Source organism: Capsicum annuum, chromosome 3 (genome assembly GCF_002878395.1).
Source record: "Capsicum annuum cultivar UCD-10X-F1 chromosome 3, UCD10Xv1.1, whole genome shotgun sequence".
NCBI lineage: Eukaryota > Viridiplantae > Streptophyta > Magnoliopsida > Solanales > Solanaceae > Capsicum > Capsicum annuum.
This window is the reverse complement of record NC_061113.1, coordinates 47,740,577-47,756,955: the sequence shown is the minus strand read 5'-3', so window position 1 is coordinate 47,756,955 and position 16,379 is coordinate 47,740,577. Positions and strand designations below refer to the sequence as shown.

At 35.2% G+C, this 16,379-nt stretch overlaps 1 non-coding gene across 1 annotated transcript; it reads left to right on the top strand.

Annotated features, from left to right (window-relative positions):
• The first annotated feature begins 15,932 nt into the window (after positions 1-15,932).
• LOC124897499 lies at positions 15,933-16,083 on the top strand. Its single transcript, XR_007054215.1, has one exon. It is a non-coding gene; the product is annotated as a small nucleolar RNA snoR135 (small nucleolar RNA).
• The last annotated feature ends 296 nt before the right edge of the window (positions 16,084-16,379 follow it).

Here is a 16,379-nt window from a genome sequence, read left to right as displayed (position 1 = left end):
CGGGCAAGGCCAATGTTATGGCGGATGCCGTAAGTAGAGTGTCCATGGGTAGTGTTTCGCATGTGGTAGAAGGTAAGAAAGAGTTGGCTCATGATGTATATCATTTGGCTAGATTGGTGGTTAGGTTGTTTGACTCTGCTGAAGGTAGTATAGGGGTTCAGAGTAATTTCAAATTCTCCTCGATTTCGGAAGTGAAGGAAAAGCAATACTTAGATGCTAGTTTGGTCAGACAGAAGGAGTTAGTCAAGAACTAAAAAGTAGAGGTTTTCTCCCAAGGGGGAGATGGTGTGTTGAGAATGCAAGGTAGATTGTGTGAGCTGAATGTTGATGATCTGAGACAGAAGATTATGGCTGAAGCGCACGGGGCGCGATATTCTATTCATCTTGGTGCCACCAAAATATATCGAGACTTGTGGGAAATCTATTGGTAGAGTGGCATGAATAAAGATATAGCAGCGTTTGTAGCTAAATGTACAACATGCCAACAGGTTAAGGTTGAACACCAAAGACTTGGTGGTATGATGCCAGAGTTTAGTATTCTCACCTGGAAGTGGGAAGAGATAAATATGGACTTCGTGATTGGTTTACCTCCTTCCCGATGCCATCATGATTCCATTTGGGTTGTGGTTGATAGGTTGACTAAGTCTGCTCATTTCTTGACTGTTCATACTTCATATACTGCTGAGGATTACACTAGATTGTATATCCGAGAGCTAGTCAGACTGCATAGAGTTCCCTTGTCTATCATTTTGGATAGGGGTACTCAGTTCACTTCACAATTTTGGAAAGCTTTTTAGAAGGGTCTTGGTACCCAAGTGCTTTTGAGTTCTTCTTTTCATCCGCAGACTGATGGTCAGGCTGAGCGGACCATCCAGACCTTGAAATTTTATGCGTAAACGTGTTGGGTTCTATCTTCTAGAATGAATTATAAATTTTCTGTGTAGAATGTCTTATATTATGACCCACCATTGCACAGAGTATCAAATAAGCTTTCCAACGATATGTGGATCATTCAAAACGGACACCCGAGCAATGATTTATGAAAATTCCGATCGAACCATGAATAGTAGTGAATAGTAAAACATGCAGGAAAAAGTACTGAGGCCTGGCGTATTTTTTCTCTAACTTTAAATAATCATAATTCCTTGTACATAATAATCTGGGTGATCTACTATCTATCAACGGAAATATCTGCGAGTCCTCTTTCCAATGAAATTGGTTTCATCCAATTTGTCAATCGGAGCAAAAAGTTATGGTCGATCTACTTCAGCCTATCAAAAGTGAATTTTTTGGTCAACTTCAAATGATCATAACTCCTCATACACAATGATCTGGGTGAGATACTATATATCAACGAAAAGATATTAGAGTCCTCTTTCTAATGAAATTGGTTTTATCCAATTTGAATATCTAAGTAAAACGTTATGGTTGATCTACTTCAGACTATCAAAACAGTCCACCAAAGGAAAGATTCAAGAATTTTTTGATTTTTAGGGGTGTTTTGGTCATTCCCCCTCACCCAAAATCCATCCAAACCCTATATTAAAGCCTATTGGAAGCATTATATGTTATATTTCATCAAATTCCCTCAAAAACAAAACCCTAAGCTCCTACATCCAACTTTAAGAGCCTTGAAAGTTCACCATTAATTCTGTAAATTTATTCAAGATTCTAAGTTCCTAGTTGAAGAACTCCAAGAACCATCATTCAAAGGCACGGTTAACATCTCAAAAATGATTATCGATCTAAAATTCATCATTCAAGGTATGTGGGGTTTTTCAACAAGAACTCTCTTTCATTCTTGTGCCCAAAAGTAATTTTCTTTACAAAGGCATGATTTTTATTTGATTTTTACGAATTTGAAGCATGAACCCATATCTTATGATGATTATTATGAAATCTTGATGTTTATGATTTTGAAAGATGAATTTACATGTGTGGAGATATAAAGCATGAATCTTGAACGATATTTATCATGATTTTGATATTTGGATCGTGAATCCCCATTGGAAATTGTGTTTTTTTAGAAAGTGTGTGTTATAAGCACGTTGATATTGAACATTTGAGATATTTTGAATGATTTGACCTTTTGGTCTTAATGGAGTTGTTTTGAACTCGAGTGCGAAAGAAATTCACAACGTGATTGATTTTGATAGATGGGAAGCATGACGGCTCCCGATATATATTTATATATTACTGAAATTATTTTGTTGTGGATTGTCTTTGAAATGATCTGAGGTAAATCCGGGAGAAATCTTTAGCACCGAGTGGGAGGTATAAAGCGACCTTACTTCCCTAGAACTACGTGCCCCGTAGGAGTAAGCTTGAGGCTGATTTATATAGTGATCACTAGCTTGAGGCTGATTTATATAGTGATCACTAGTTTGTGTGGATTTGATATCAATAGTCCTACTCCGATGGCAAAGATAGGAAGACTCTCCCCAACATGGGTTGTACGTTGGACTCCATGTAGCTCACATGGTTTATGTCGGTTATAGGATCTCCCAGTGTGTGTGTGTTTCCTTGTGTCTATGGTGAATGGTGCAGTGATTTGAAAGTGAAATTGTGAAAGTTATTCTTTCGAAAGATTTAAATGATACTTACATTATGAGAATTGATATTCTTGATAAACTGAAAGTGATTGACAAATTATATGATGACTCACATATGTTATTGTACTTATTTCATCCTCTCATGATTATGATGATTTTCTTCGGGCTATGTGAGTCTTTCATACATCTTGCATATTTCTTATAAATATTTATAATGATGATGTTTATACAACTGCATACGCCCTCATATACTCGGTTCCTTTCCATGGTACTGACCCACATCTTCGAATGTGGGCTGCATTTTCTTGGAATGTAGGTTCAGGTGCTCAGTTCCAAGTTTGACAGTGATTCTTCGGGCACACTATTCTACATCCTCTATTGTGGTGAGTCCTCATATTCCGAGGACGTTATGTTTGATGTTGGTTTCACGGAATTATTTATATTTGATAACTGAGTATGAGTCAGTTGGGGTATGTCCCAATGGCTCGCTGGTTTTATTGATTTTCTTAAAGGCTTGTGAGACTAGTATAGATGTTGGGAGTTGACTAATAAGTCATATTTTGTTATCTTTCTAAAATTCTTTTATTCTTGGATGATGATTACTCTAATGATATTTGAGGGTTATTTTTGGAAACCCCGCAGATTTGTGTTGAACTGAATGAAAATGGCTCAAAGGGTTAGCTTGGGGCTACTCGTAGCCTCAAGCATCGTGTGACGCTCCGGAACCTATTTTTTGGGGCGTTACATCTAGCATCCAGATGGCTCTACTCGAGGAACTTTATGGTAGAAGATATAGGTTAGCTATTGGGTGGTATGAGGTAGATAAAGCAAGATTGTTAGGATCAAAACTTGTGAACCATGAGATAAGAAAGTTAAAGTCATTCAAGAGAGGCTAAGGACTGATCAAATTTGTCAAAAATCCTATGTCGATGTGAGGAAAAGAGAATTGGAGTTCAAATTTGGTGATTGGGTATTTTTAAAGATCTCTCCAGTGAAAGGAGTAATGAGGTTTTGAAGAAAGGACAAGACCATACCTTGTGACATTAGTCCTCACCAAATTATGAGAGAGATTGGAAATGTTGCGTATGAATTTGAGTTATCCATAAGTGTGACATCGGTCTATCCCATGTTCCACGTCTCTATGCTCAAGAAGTGTATTTTGGGACCTTATAAAACTTTGATGATCTTATTTTTGACCCTCCCGAGTGCGTCATGTCAATTTTTGGCTTGAATTATGTTTAGGGATATTAAAAGGTGTTTTGAAAAAGTTTTGAATTTTTTGGAAGGGGTTCGAGGTCATTTTGAGACCCTGAGGTAGTAAGACTCTATGATAAGGCCGTGTCATGGAAGTTAAGCTCTGCGTTATTATTGTGGTATGGAGGCTACCCTCCACAATAATGACATGCTTCGCTGATGTTTTAATTTAGTCCAATTTTTTTCTTTTTCACTTAGGGTGAAGGGGCTTTTGGTCTTTTACGCCTTTTACGACCTTATACCCCATTTCCTTTACTTTTTAAAGATCAAATCATCCTCTTTCTCTCTTAAACTCAAAACCTAAGAACATTCAAGGGTTTTACGGAGAATTCACCATCCTAACTCCAAATTTTGAATAGACTTTAATTTCTTGTATATTTCAGGTATGTTTCTCTTCCTTAAACTTGAATTTTACATTGTGGCATTAACTGAATGGATTTTTATGTGATTTAAATTGTGGGCTTTGAAATTGGGTTGTGGGGTTTTGGTTATTACTGATTGAATTAATTGTCCCTTTTTCAAAATTGATTATTCATGCTTTAAATTGATATTTTTGAGACTGTATTTGTACATTGCTTAAATTATTAGATGGGGGACATAGGTTTTCTCAAATTGGATGAATTTTGGCTTGAAATTAGCATTAACCTCAACCTACCTTAAAATCTTGGTTTTAAATATAGATAATTGCATGTTTTAACTTGTTTTGAACCCATTGCACTGCATTATAGGATAAATGACTATTAATATGGTTTTTGATGGCCTTGGTTTGGGATTTTAAATAAAACTTGAGAGTCCAATTTAGTTTGTGAATTGATTTGGCATAATTAAATAAGCTTTCAAGCATAATGGTATAATGATACCAAGTGGTGAATGTCTTAATGAATGACTCCTGGCTTAATGGATTGGCTTATGTACAAATTGTTTCAATTTGTACTTAAAGGGAATTGTGTAGCTCACCATGAAGATGTAAGTACCGGGGGGACTAACATTGGAAACCATATTAGCTAGTGTTGGGGGTCTATATGACCGTGTTCTTGGTGCACAGTTGATATATATATATATATGTATATATATATATATATATATATATATATATATATATTTTAGGACAACTTGTTTTGGTGGATTTAGCTTCCCCTTAGGTTCTCCTCGGTTCGTGCGGTTAACACACATTGAAGCCCTTTCAGCAGGGGGAGCTGAATCCATATAGCCCATAGTTTCCTTTAGGATGGATTGAACTAAATAGTTCAGGTTGAATCTTTAAAATCTCATGTTCATGACCCTTGTTCCTATCCCTACATCCTATATATATATGTATGTATAAGAATGTGGTGCATATAGTTTATGACTGGATTTTGGTATTTGCATTATCTTATCTTTATTTCCTGAGTTACATGCCAGTGCTTATCCCACTGACTGTCCCTGGACTCTACATTGTTTCATGATATAGGGTCATAAGGGTTTCCTGTTGCTCCTGTGCAACGTTAAGTGGTTGAGCATGTCTATTGAGTTGTTGTCAAGTGGTGAACTTTCATCCTTTGGAGGGACTTGTTATTTTATCATTCTTTCCTTATTGTCACAGTGATTTTGGATTTTTTTGGTCATAGTCAAGGGCATGTCCCAACTTAGATGTTATTATGGTTTTAGAGGCTTTTGTGGACAAATGTGGGTGGATTGTTATTTGAATTCTTTGAACTATCATTTCATTCTTCTATTCTTATTTCTATTATAATTGATTTGATTGGATTTGGCTTTATTTTTATGATTATTGTGTTCTTGAGGTTAGGCTAAGGGGGTGGTCTTCGGTCTATGGTAGGTTTGAGATACCCATCATAACTAGGCCTTGGTTCGGGTCGTGACATGTGTAGGTGACCATTATCTTGTAGTTCCCATGGAGAACATTAGTAGGAAATATTCCTTGACTTTTGAAGAGGTTCCTATCAAGATTATAGATTTCCAAGTCCATAAATTGAGGACCAAAGAAATAGCTTTGATAAACGTTTGTGGAGAAATCAAGAGGTCGAGGAGGCTACATGGAAAACTAAAGAAGATATGAAAAATATGTACCCAAACTTGTTTGGTCCTCTTGATCTTGATGTTTAAGGTAAATTCATCACTTACATCCATTTTATTTCTTCCTTGTACTCTAGTTTTAGATTCAGGTAAATTAGATCTTTTTAGAACTCATGTCTTAGATCGTGTTTATATGGATCTTTAATGACTCGTGATTCTTGCATAATAATCAGATAGCATAAATATTGAGTCTCCGGGTATATTTATGTTGGAAAGGAAGTCCTAATGCTAAGTTTCAACGTGCATAAAGAATTCAAATGTGTACTTAGCCATCATTCGAGAACTAATGATCTCAAGGAGGGATATTATAACATCCTAAATTTTCTGAGCTAAGATTCAACCTATTCATCAAATGTGTGTACAGAATTGAACCCAGACATTTATAATTGTAAATAGGTGTTAATATCAATTCCTTACTGTGTGAAGATCTTGAAATATGAAGTAAGGTCATAAGGAGCCCCTAACTTAAAGTTGAGTTGAATGCTTCTATATCAGTTGAGTTTTAGTATAAGATTTTACCTGGGTCAACACCAAATGATAATAAATCCTTGAATATAGAGATATTTGAAGCTCAATACCCACCAAACTAGAGTTGTTTAAGTGTTATTGCAACCACCATTGATCGTTCATCAAACCAATACTACAGTAAAATGTTATGCTAATTTTACTAAAGGGTGTCTGTCTGCCAAAGGTTGACGACCTAAGTGACAATTTTTCACTTAGGTGACAAGCCATTAGAGTAGGTCTTCAAGCTTATCTGGTAAGCTATAAAATTTTCCCAACGTAACAATATGGGTGCAAGACATCAGAGGGTTGACAAGACTTCACCTAGGTCATCAGATAATTTTTTTTGCTATTTTAAAACGTGTTTGGAGGGATATTTTTGTAATTTTCTTGGTTGAACCCATCCCCCATCTATACAAAATGATCCTAAAACCCCTCAGATTGAATTTAATCAATCTAAAACTCATTCCATTTCTACCCAAAACTCTTAGAAACAAGAACAACTAGGGTTGAAGGTTCAAATCTCAAGCTTTCTTGAATTTCTCTTCACCAAAAAATATGTAACACTATATTTCTATTGAATTTTGAAAGTATTTTTCCAAACCACTTATGTACATATAAATTATAATTTCAACTAGTATTGGAAAATTATTGAATGACAAATGAAATTAGGTTTTATGCACACTTTCTTCCTTTAAAAGGGATTTTTATCAAATTCAAGAGTGAGGTTGAAATATTACTTGCATTATGTACTTATCCTTATTCCTAGTAAAAATTTATGATTGTTTGAGAATTGATTTACATATAAATGCTTTAGAAAGGATCTTGAACAAGCTATGTTGACTTAATCTTTAACTTGATTTCAAGAAGATTAAGTGTGAGTCTAATGTGATTCATTATGTGAAGTCCTTATTATGGTGGGATTTATAATGATGGTAAGAGATGTCACTTTGTATTGAAAGTCTTGGTAGGGCGATAACAATTTAACGAATACCTTAAGAATGATAACTTTCCCTAAAGAGTAGTTTTCTTTATGTTTTGAAAATACTAAAAGATGGGCTTAAAGAGAATTTGATGGTTGACTAAAAAGGTCTGGGTCCAAAAGGCTCATTACCCGAGACCATATTTTACTGATTCGAGATTGGTTATCTCCTGAAATATGGATAACCATACTATATGCTTGCTTCATACAGTTGTATACATGAGAGAAAATAATGGAGACATGAAATTGCCTCAGCCCTTATGGCAAACTTGGATTAGGTGTTCCACCGACGAGTAATAGTCGAACCTACATAATGTATGGTGTATAGTGAACCAATGATACCATATAGTTTAGAATTAAAGAAAAAATGAGTTTATGTTTTTGGATTCACTTTGAAGTCTTTATTTATTTCCTATGCCTTGAATTTTATTTTTGAGATTATTGTATATAAAGCTTGCCTTATCAATTGTCCATCTCCGGAGGCTACATTATTTCATGATGTTGGTTCGGAGGCACCTTCTCATGATTTTTTGCAGTGTTAGGATCCATGACAACTATTAGAGTTAATTAACCCTCCATCCTTTGAAAGGTATCTAATTTCAAAGTTTGAGTTATTTCTTTGATGGTATTGTTGGTGCCTTGTCCCAACTTGGATTGTGCTTTATGTTAGAGGCTTCGTAGACTGGTATTGCATTTGGTTAGAGGTTTTTAATATTTCTGCATTATTTTCCTTAAAGACAAATAAGTAACTTGTGTGTTTTAACTAGAGATTTGTAGTCTCTTTCGTAAGTATCTTCCACAATCTTTAATGTATGCTCATGATAGATGCTAAGTGGTTCTCTTGGGCCATAAGGGGTTTTGGGTACCATGTTACATCCAAGGCCTGGTCTTGGATCATGACAATTTAGTCATGATCCATCTCTTAACTTGTTTTGACCCAATCCATTTTAACACGAGCAAATTTGTGTTTGGTTAGGTCTTCATCTATTTGTCATTTTAACCTATTTTGATCCACCCAAATTTGACCTAGTCAGGCCAATTGTCACCTCTAGTTTCAACAACTACATTAATTATCACAACAATTATCGACAATTATTGAGTTGATGTAGGAACTTTTGTTTGAGTTATGTAATTATTGATATTAGTGAAACAAAAATAGCTTTGTTACAGAAATCTCACATAATTAGTCTAGCAATTTTTGGATAGTTTTTTAAATTTTTAGTAGAAAGTGAGGTAAAGGATGTGCAAAAGAGTCAATAAAGGTGCTGATTTTAATGGTAGAGGAAGAATGGGTGGTAGGAGTGGAGTGATAATGGTGACAATATTGGAAGTAAACAAATCATACCTCAATGTAAAACTCTTGTCACAAGAATGAATAACCTATACTCACAATTCAAATTTAGAATCACGCACGAATCTCACAAAACACCATGTAATTCTTTTTCCTAATCCTCTTGAAAATCAATAATTTTGGCCTCTATCTAGTGTAGATTCATGTAGAACTTATAGATTTGAGTTAGAAACCATACTTTGATAAAATCCAATGATTATAAACCATAGAGTATCAGAGAAGCTGATGGATGATGTGATGGTTTTATTCAACGAGTTATTCAACATATCTACCGAGGAGAAAGATAAGTTATACTCTGTGGTTCAAATAAGAGCTACAAACTACATGGAAGTGGGAATACCAATCGCACCAAATGGGAGGTTTGTTACTAGAATGATCTTCTCATACAGCCTATGTTACCTATCCAAGAACAGACATAACATTGGCTTGAAAATCCAGCTAGATATAGGTACATTACACACCATTAGGAGACTTTGATTATTTTTGCCTACACATAATAATGAACATATATGCCTCATTTCATTTCATATATATTTGTGGTGTTTAATTTGACTATACTCAAATTTCATGTAAAAAGGAACATTTTCACACATAAACTAAGGTACTACTAAATAAAATTTTCAAAGCACTCTTAGAATCTTTCACTGATCTGCAATATGTCATGTCAATTGAGCCAAAAATGTATCATAAAAAATATACAAATATAGAAATTAGACAATTTTTTTGCCCTTTTTGGAATGAACCAAAATGCAATAAAGTATCGTACAACAACAAAAATTACACTTTAGTCCCATATAAATTATGGTCGTCTATATAAATCCTCAATGACTATGTAAAATAAAATTTAAAGATCAATTTTCAATATATAAAGAGCTAGTAAAAGCATATTCAACTGAAATGAGGAAGTTGAGCATGAGGATGTTGGAGCTAATGGGTGTAGGACTGTGAGTAGAATTAGGGTAGGAGTAATGCAAAAGCCAAGCCCTGATGGTGAATCATTACCTGCCTGGTCCAAACCCAAGTTCTTCCCTAGGTGCGCATCCTGATTATGACCTTAACATCATTACTTTCTTTCAACAACAAGTTTATGAACTACAGATTAGAAATATGGTTACTAGATAGGTGTTCATCCTCTTCCCTATACAGTTGTTTTCATCCCTGGTTACCAGCTAGAGGTATTTTTATTATTTATGCCAATATATAGAGTATTACTAAAATACTCTGGTTTTGGACGTTAGAAAATTTCCTGGAATACTAATCTTTGGACCCAATATAATTCATGGGTACGACACGTATATTGGGGTACGGATGGCATAGTCCAGTTGTATGCTGACCAACGTTGGTTGGATAGATGAATTTTGGTTACTGGAATGGATACGACTCGGAGGTATGAATTGTATTGGAGGTTATGGATCATTTGGTTACTTAACTTAAACTTAGACTTGGTTACTTAGGTTGGATATGAGTATGAGTGGCACACCATGAGCCGTAAGCCAGGGTACAAATTATACCAAGGACTCATATGGTTGACAGTGTCTAAATCTTCCTTAGGTTTAAATCTACTAGGGGTACGGATGAAGGGTACGACTCGTATGCTTTGGATACAACTTGGTTAAATGAGTTCTATACTGGAAAGTTTTGGATCCAAAGTTGAATCTTAGGATACTAGTAGAGGGTACCACTCGTATAAGAAGGTATGACTCGTGAAGGTCAGTCGTATCCCTATGATGGGATTTTGTGCAACTTAAGTGAGGGTATTCTGGATATTTCCTACTGATCCTAATAAGGTCCCATAACTTCTAACCTACTTGGAAGTCTATTTAACCTATTATTCCATTCATTAACACTTATAAAATCTTCTAAAATAATCTATAATAATATCAAAAGCTTTTGGGAAGGAAAGCTAGGGTTTTAACTAGAGGATTGATTTAGGGCTGGTCTTGGTAATTTTTTTCCATCAGCATCTTGGTTTCAGGCATGTTGTCTTCCCTTATTGTTAATTCTAACTAGAAGCATAGTTTATATGACTTCATTGATTGTATGATTTTAGTTTTCAAATATGAATTAGGGGTTTTGATATTAAATGGTTAGTTATGATATTTCTTGGTTTTAATTATGCTTTATGTGAATTAATGGTGTTTTGGATAATTGGAATTGGTTTTGGTTATATTGTGCCCCCAATGTGTTTGACAAAATGCCTATAATAATATTTTCATTACCTTGACTATTTTAATGGAACTCTTGCTTGTTTTAAAACTTGGTAAATGAATTATGCATAGTTTAAATGGTTTGGAAAGATAAATGGCTAAATGGTTATGCTTATGGGGTACATGAAATCCTCTAAGTGGTTTAATATGGTAAATAGAAAGGCACTTGGAAGTCCCCTTAAACCTATATATTATTGGTATGGATAGTACTTGCAAGTATGGTCAGTATGATGATACCACCACTAAATGGGATTGGTTAATAAATGGTAAATAGGTTGATTGGTTGCTTGGTAATGGTTTTAATTGGGCAATAATAGCGGGATGTGTAGCAAAGCTATGGAAGGTGGAGGTCCTGGGAAACCAAAATTGAATACTCATATTTGCCAATGTAAGGTTTGTCTTGATGACCGTGTGCATGCTGTCATAGTATATTTTGGGGGATATACTACTCATCCCAGGTTTTTCTTCCTTAGTCGTGAGACTACATGTACTGGGACCCTTTCAGCAGGGAGAGCTGAACCGATATAGCATGTGGGTAGTTTAGGATGGAAAAGCTACACACCCTAGGTAAAGGTTTTAAAGGAATGCTAAACCTGATCTCCTTTCCCGGCATGGTTATATATATATATATGTATGGTTGTGTGTATATGGATGGTTTTACTTGGTTTTATAAATGGCATTATTTTATCCTTATCCTGAGATCATACTAGCGTTCACCGGCTAACCCATCCACAAGCAGTTATATACCCACGCTATGTAGGAACCGACCGTTCTACTCCTCCTACATAGTGATTGACTCAGGGATTAACATTTAGACTGAAGTGGTGAGCTTTTATCATTTCAAAAGGCTTTATTTCATGTTATGGATGTTTCTAGACACTTAATATTATTTTGGATATTGATTTTGGCCATGGTTGGGGGCATGTGCCAATCAGATTTTATTACTCTTTTGGTTAGAGGATTTGTGGTACTACTATGGGTTGGAATGGGCGAGATCAGTATTGGTGTCAGCCTTGGAATTAGAATAAGCTGGAGGGCTGACATTATTGGATGATATTATTGGTTGTTCCATCATATTGTATTTTAGGATTAATTTTATTATGTTTTGGAACATTTTTGGTTATGGCCTGGTTTATGGCCTTTGTTTTGGTATGGTTTGATTATTGGTATGGGATAGTTGGACTTAGTTGGGTCGGTCACAGATGTGATCTCATCCCAGAGTCTTCATGCGAGCTATTACACTATATTGTTATATTCTGGAGATTTAACCAACTCAGGGTTGGCGTCTGGAGGTTGGTTTGGGTAATGTTGGTCTCCGATCCCGGTCGGACTTGGGATGACCATTACGATAAGGTCCCCAATCGGTTCGCATTAAGTTGGTATTAGATCCTAGGTTTATGGTCAATTAGGAGTCCACAAATCCATGTCGAGTAAAGTCTCTTTTAAGGGTGTGTAGCGCACCACACTCATAAGGGAGAGGCTACAAGACATATATGAATGTCTGACTTTCTTGGTATTCTATTCTCAAGCTTGGAGTCCCTGTTCATTTGTCTTTCAGATCATGCCTCGTAGATTTGAAATACAAGAAAATTCGTTTATCCTATCTGGGGGTAATGCTGAAGGGGTCATCCTACTTCTGGGGTTCATCTATGATCTCATGGTTCTATCCCTAATAGTTTTGGAGTTCCACTAATTACTACTAGTCATCCTCAAGTCAAGGTAGCTAATGCAGAATTCTGTCAGCCTATTCATGTTATTGCTCAGATGGCCACTGCTCAGGCTGAGTGAGGTACGATGGGCTCTTTGTATGCTAAGGCCACAAGGGTTGGCCAATTTATGAAGATGGGTCCTCCTTTTTTTGGAGTAAAGGTGGAGAAGGATCCATAGGACTTCTTGGATGAAATGGAAAAGATATTTTGGGTGATGCAGGCTACCAATGTGGAGGGGGTTTAACTTTGTATCTTATCAGCTCAAAGAGGTTATAGATCAGTAGTATGAAGAATGGGACAGGGATAGAGGTGATATGGAAGAATCAGTCTTATGGGATACTTTTTCTAAGGCCTTCTTGGATCATTTATTACCCTAAGAGTTGAGGTAAACAAAGATGGAGGAGTTTGTGAACCTCAGGCAACGGAGGATATCTGGCAAGGAATATGCCTTGAAGTTTCACCAAATTCCATGGTATGCTCCTGATTTAGTTACTGACATGCGGGCAAGTATGAGGAAGTTCGCTTCTGGGTTAAATCGAGATCTTAATTTATAAAGTAAGACCGCCTTACTGATTGAAGATATGGATATCTCTAGGTTGACTATTCCTAACAACAAGTTGAGAATGAAAAGAGGAAGTAGGAAGAGCAAGAATGAGGAAGTTCGCTTCTAGGTTAAATCAAGATCTGATTTTGGAGGGTAAGACTGCCTTACTGATTAAAGATATGGATATCTCTGGGTTGACTATTCATATGCAGCAAGTGGAGGATGAAAAAAGGAAACAGGTAAAGTGTGGGGATAAACAAGGTAAGAGGAACAAGTTTTCTGACCAGGGAGGTGCTCAGTCTTAGGGTGGTTGAGATGGTGGCAAATGAAAAAAAGATGTGGGGGAGTTCTATTTCTACTCTTTTGCTAGTGCTCCTTACCAGGCGGGCGATAGGCGTCATCAAGGTGGTGACAATTTATGGGCACGGGGTTCCCAATCTCAGGCAGGAAGAGGTTAGTCAGTTTCTTTATGCCCTACTTGTTAGTTCTGTAGTCTTCCTTATCAGGGTTATTGCGTGGAGGTTAGTCAGTTTCTTCATGCCCTACTTTTCGGTTCTGTAGTCATTCTTATCAGGTTATTTCGATGAAGAAAAGGAAAAATTCCTCATGTATGGCCAGGCAGGCCATCGGATTAGGGATTTTCCAGTTAATAAGGTTCCTATGAGGAAAAATAAGATTCTCGTGGCTTCATTTTCTACTCCTAAACCTGGTGGACTTGGCATCTACTTTTGTTACTGCTTCTAGTTCTAGTATTGGTCGGAATAGGTTTTATACTTTGGCATCCCGATAGGAATTGGAGGCATCACCTAATGTCGTTATTGGTATGTTATGACTTTTCTCTCATGACATATATTATTTGCTTGATCCAGGGTCCACTCCTCTTATGTGACTCCTTATGTGGCTGTATCTTTTGGTTTCGATTCAAAAGTTATTTTGGATCTTTTTTCTATTTCTACCTAGTAGGTGACTCAGTTATTGCTAAGAGAGTTTATGTTAGCCATTTGATTTACGCAGATCTGACCGAAAAATACGATCTTCGGTGGCTTTGTTTTGCAACTATGTTTACATGAGTTGTGTCTGTATGCTTCTATTTGGATTGTTGTTTTGATTATCACTGATCTCCATGCAACACCATTAATTTCAACATTCATCATATTTTTTGCTCTTATTCTTGCCTTTTCTTTTGTTATACCAAGATTATGTTGGTGATTTTACCGTGAACAATGTTGTTATGATTGTTGGACTATTTTTCTGAATATTTTTGCTAATTTCGTTATTCATTGGCATTCCATATTGGCTGGGTTAAAGCAAATTTTAGGCTAATTTTATTCTTTTACTATTGTATATTTTTACTACCCTGATAATGAATAAGACTTTATCCGAGCGCAAGATTTAACAAAAAAATTATTTATATATATATATATATATATATATATATATATATATATATATATATATACTATATGTATATATATTTTTTAATTTATTTTGATTTGCTACTATCATTTTTACACGAGTGTTTTTACAGGTTCTCAAGAATACCATAAAAAAGAGGCACTCAAAAAGAAGAGTTTGAGTTTTATGTTTGTATTTTACATTATTATAATATAATAATTGTACAAATATTATCATAGTTAAAACTTTACTTTTGGGGCGTTGGGTTGGATATTCTTTATTTAAACAATCCTTATCATGCGTCTAGGTAAATTTAATTCGTTTATATTTATATCAAATTAATTTAAATTATTTAATCAAATAATTCACACTTTTTACACTAATAATTATTACGTAGCCTTTTCCTTTAGAATATTTTTTTTTAATTCAATTGTCTTTTTTTATACATATATTTATGGCCAAACCCATCGATTGGTACCTCAACTTGGCACCATCTTTCACTTTGGCACCTTAAGTGGACAATGTTCATTTTAAACACCTAAACCAGCTATTAACTGTGTTATTTTGACACTTTTTTTTACAATCAGCTAAAATTATAAAGTGTGTGTAATTCACACGTTGCTGACATGGAACGCGACCAATTCGAAAAGAACACATGGCATTTTTTGTATAAAATAATAATTTTAAATAAATTATAATTAAAAAATCTACTTTTAAATAATTAACTTAAAAATTTTTAAAAAAATTAATAAATAAATGCCCCCTCCCCCATTATCATCTTCTCCAAGGATCCCCCAACCCACAATCATCTTCTTCACCCCATCCCCACTTCAAATCATTTTCTCCAAAACATCCCAGCCCTACCCACCCCCACCCAAATCACCTCCTCCAAACACCCCACCCCCCATCAAAATCATCTTCTCCAAACACCCTAATCCCCCTCCCACCCACTCAAATCACTATAGCCAACACCCCAACCCTCCACCTCGATCATTTTCTCCAAAACACCCTACCGACCCCACCTCCACCTTCAAATATTCTTCTTCAAAACACACATCAATGGCGGTTGAATTTAACAAATTTATTCTCACCAAATTAATTTAATTTTAACCCATTTTTAACTTATCAAAGATGATTACTCTCAAGTTGATGAAAAACTTCTAAAATCAATGGCGATAACTAGTGAGGAGGAAGTTTACTTTCTTCAACAAAAAAAAAAAGTTTACTGTCAGTTTAAGTTGATAAATATTACAGTACTAATCTTTGCTTAATTTGCTGATAAATTTTCAATTTTTAAAACTTTATAGTAACAAATCTTTTGCTCTTCTTCTTAATGAAATTTTCGATATGATGATAATAAAAATGCAGAAATTGTGTGTATCTGCTTTGTGCTATTAATAATGCACTTTGCTCGAAAGTGTTCTCTGCTAAATTAATATCATTGGGGGAAGATGAGCAATTGTGTTTCATCTATTTCACTGGAACTTTTCAATAATTATTTTACCCATATCTATTTTTTCAAACTTATATTTTCTAACAACAAAAAAAAGAAGTTGATAAATATTACAAAAAAATTGATTTTGATAAAAAATTTGGCAAAATTGATGTTTTAGAAATTAAAGAAAGGGTATAAATAAATGGAAGTAATTAAATATTATTATTATGACCAAGTTGGATGCCATATCAGATAAAAAAAAGTAATCACACGTCTAAAATGGGTGAAAAACACGCGAGCTGCCACCTATGTAAAATGTGTCAAAATTGCACACTCGTAAGCTAGTTGAGGTGCCTAAAATGAACATCGTCCA